Here is a 4576-nt window from a genome sequence, read left to right as displayed (position 1 = left end):
TTTATTTTGGTTTTTCTATTACTTTTTTCCTTTCTTTTGAATTTAAATAAAAGTGAAACTTTGAGCGTAAAGTTAATTTTCATGTCGGATATTTATAAATGATTATAAGAAATTTTAATTGTTATTTTAGTACAAAAATGAAAACTAATTAAATTTAAATCAGATAACAAAATAAAAAAATTAAACATATATATTTTAAAGCATACTTTTAATAATTACTTAATAATTTATCGTATAAGAACTTTGTATTGATAACGGATGTATTTTATCTTTCCTCGTTTGTTTTTCTCTTCATAAAAGTTTTTTGACGATGCATATTAATCATAGTAAAACAAGAACATTTTCAAATATATCTATAGAATAAAATAAATAAGAATGTTTTGAGTATATAAAATTAAAATTTGTTTATGATTTAAATTTTGATATATTTTTGTCCAATAACATTATCAACACTTTCCTTCTTAAGGACCAACAACATATTTGTTAAAATTTTCAATCTCTAAGCTTAAAAGTCCTTACTAAACTTCTTGGAAGCATTCAAGAGATGAGGATATATTGTTCTTGCCTCCATAAGAAGAGAAATTTGTGCATCATCCTTAATCTAATGGTATTTGTTTTTAGGGGGATTTTGAGGTAAGTCTTTGAACATGCGACAAGATCTTGATGATTTTGACCATCCTTGATTGGATGTTCCTAAGGGTTGAAACATAAGAGAATATTCACTTGAAAAATACTCTCTGACACTTAGATAAGTAAAAGAGTTAAAATATTTTTAATGAGAGAAAATGAGTATGAGAATGTGTATTTCCTATGAAATATTAGTTATATTTATATGGCTTATAAGTCCTATGATCGATGTGATAAAACTAGTAATGTAATATCAAATAATATCAATAAAATAATGACTTACCTCATATATATTATAATTATCATAATAATGTGAATATTTGTTGCAATAGATGTATATTAGAATTTTTTTAACTATTTCCGGCCAATAGATTTAATGAACCTTGTTGAACCACATTACTTAGCACATCTATTAGGTCGGATAGATATATTGTCAATTTTTTTTTGTTTTTGCATGTTAAATGGTGTTCTATAACGATATTTGAGTTAAAACATGTGATGTAAAATAAAATTCACATTCACTTGATTATAAGAATTATATATATCTACTTTAAAAATTTGATAATAAATTGTATCAAATTTGGAAACACAAATTTCAATTTTATACCTAAATTTAGGAAATAAAAATTTATTTAACGCAATAAACAAATTTAAAGAGAAAATTCTTTTTTTTTAAATATCAAAGAAAAGTGTTCTTGAAGGTAATCTATTAAACATTTTTCTCCTTATCTATTATGGAGGTGAAACGTGAGTGTGGAGCATGTGTGAGAGAGAAAGAGTGTGTAGTGTTAGTGGCGCAATATGGTAGGGTAATGGCGCCTTTGTTTGTTTAATAGTGTGGGAGTGTTGTTGTTGGTTAGTAACAACGGTTTGCGAGCTTCTGTGCCAAAATATATTTAAAATTCTGCTACACCACAAAGGCCCTTTGTCTGTTCTTATTAGACAAAATGATCCCTTCAAGTGTCCCAGTAAACTATTTTTTTCAAAATCTAATTAATTCATTTTGCTTGTACCATATCACAAAAGGACATAACCTTCTGTCGTATTATTTATGGAAACCAAAGAAATAAATTAAAATGTAAATTTTAATATACTACTAAGTTAATCTTTATTTGTTTTGTAATAGGAAAAGATAATTAGCCATAGACATGTTAAAGTGAGTTGAAATCCATTACCATGACTTCGAGCTGGACTGAATTAAAAAATAATAAAATTCAGCTCACTTAACCTATGGATTAAGCGGCTTTGAGCCAGGTAGTGAGCTGACTCACATTCCACCTTTTTAAAAAAAATAAACTAATTTAAATTAAAATTAATTAGAGAAGAGTAAAAATCAATTCCCCTCTTTCTAGAATTTGAAATGACCCTAATTGATATTTTCGTTTATGTGCTTCGTTCTTCTTCTTTTGTTTTGTCATCTTCGTTTCCACACTATACAAACCTCCTTCCTCTTTGTCATTTTTCCTCGTTTGCTCCCATCGTTCTTGTTCGTCGACGGTGACAGAGTGCTCTCTCGTGGTTCTTGTTCATTTGTGCATCAGATGTGGTCGTCCGAACATCAACGGTGGTCGTCCGAACATCAGCGGTGGTCGTTTGCACATTAGTGATAGTCAACATCACTGCTCCTCTACGTGGTTGCAATCATTCTCCATCAAGTTTATTTTTTCTATTTTAAGTTAGTGTAGTGGAATAGATCACTACAAGAAAAAGTAACTATAGTGATACTAATATTCATCACTAAAAATTATAAATATGTCACTAATACCATCTTGTGACAATAATTAAGATGTCACTAGTACCTTTGTCACTATTGTACTTGTGGCAATAATCTTAAATGTTACTAAAACTAAATTTTATTGTGACAAAAGTAATTATCACTAATAATTATGTAATAGTGACAATAATAAAATATCACAAATATATAAGACAATAGTAATACATTTATTGTTACTAGAGTATTATATGTAATAGTGATAATAACTAGATATCACAAATATAAAAGAGAACGAAAATAAATTGGTTGTCACTATTATTAATTATTATTATTAGTATATTATAAAACTTTATGTGACAATTATTTTTAATTATTAATAGTTTATCATTTATCATTATTATTAAAAATTACAATAATATATAGTTATCTTACAACATTGTAACGTCCCATTTAATTTATAAACGCAATTAAAGGAAACGCCACACATAAGATAGCATGACAACGCAGTCCTGGGGTTTCCAACATCACCCCTACAAAACTAGGCACACCACGATGCCAACAAAAGTAGGATAGATGTTTAACTAAAAGTTACAATCTAAAAACCATGAATACAGGGGCCATAGCCCTAAAGAAAACACGAAAGGAAGAAGTGTGAGATCCAGCCCAGATGGCTAAGTAGTGGAGTCGCCATTCCCTTGATGCCCATGAGAACCTCGCCCATCTGCTCCCATCAACCAAGTTGATGATCATCGCAAGAGAGAACAGCCACATACATCACAACCATGCAACAAAACGGGTAAGCTAGAGCCAACAACATATTCATCGTGCAGTCAAATATATTTTCCTCATCTCATATCCACATAGCAACCAAACATGTTATGACTCTTCATTCAATACACTACGACTCGACTCGACTCATCCGGATACGTATAACTTGGTCGGATTCAGCGGACGCTCGCACTTGTGGTGAATACCCCTGCTCGACTCTGAGCTACTCATCTCCGAGCTACTCATCTCCGAGCTATGTGTTACAAGTGTTACGATGAATCAAATCTCTCTCACCACAAGGTTAGCCCTTAATGAATTTTAGGCCTCCTGCTACTCTCACCACAGGAGTCAGTCTGCTCTAAGTGAGACTAACTGGCCCCTTAGAGTGTCAGGATGCAGTCCTTACCTTGAATCCTTACCTTAGTTATACAGATGGGGCACCACCATGGGCACCCACTAACAGGGGCCATGGAATTACGTCCCGACCACTGAAGCGCGACCCCAGAGGTCTCACCTAGAGACCCCAAGGAATTACACGCTGACACGGACCAACATTCATAAAACAACATTAGGAGAACATCAAAAGCATGTTTACAATTCCATACTCATCCATGAGATTTATTCCTCATACGCATCACATCTTGAATCCATACCTCTGATCATCACCGTCCCATGAGTCTAGGGTCTCATCTCATGTCAATACCATGTTCTTTTAATTTCAAACCAGACATTCATTTCACATGCTAAGTCTCATACCAACCCATTCATCCACAATTCATGAATCATGCCAAAAATATACTTCATGCTCCATTATATACATGTCCATCACCACACAATCATACTCAACCAAGATAAATTCCTCGGGAACCATCAAACATCCAAATCACAGCACTGTCTCGCCCAGCACCTCGCTCAGGCTGAGGGGTCTCGCTCAGGCGAGACATGCTCGCTCAGGCGAGCCCCCCCCTCGCCTAGGCGAGAGCACAAGAGCAGAAGCAAGAGCAGAACCCTAACTTCCCGTACCTGGAAGAGGGTTAACGGAGCTTCAACACGGGACCTCGGAATGCACTAACCCAAGGATGGCTCGCAGAACTGGCAGGACAACGAAAAGGAATCAAGGAAACTGAGTCAACAGAGGCTTGTTAACTGGAAATATGAAACAAGGTAGCGAAATGGGAATCAGTACGGCTGGGGAAGACACTTACATGGAGTGGAAGCCCCTTTAGCTTACGTGACAGTCGAACGGAACCCTAGCGGAAGTGAAAGACGGCTGCAGTTCAAGGCAAGGGCAAACTTTCTGAAAATGGTAGAATACATTAGGTTTAGGGCAGACCTAAGGTCTTATACTGTGGGCCGGCCTTTAGGCCCAATACTGTAGGGCAACCCACTAACTTTTAGGGCTGAGAAAAGAAATGGGCCTTACAAACATCATGATAAATAGACAAAACAATTAAAATAAAAACAAAG

Source organism: Vigna unguiculata, chromosome 8 (assembly GCF_004118075.2).
Source record: "Vigna unguiculata cultivar IT97K-499-35 chromosome 8, ASM411807v1, whole genome shotgun sequence".
Taxonomy (NCBI): domain Eukaryota; kingdom Viridiplantae; phylum Streptophyta; class Magnoliopsida; order Fabales; family Fabaceae; genus Vigna; species Vigna unguiculata.
Note: the sequence above shows the minus strand (reverse complement) of the source record.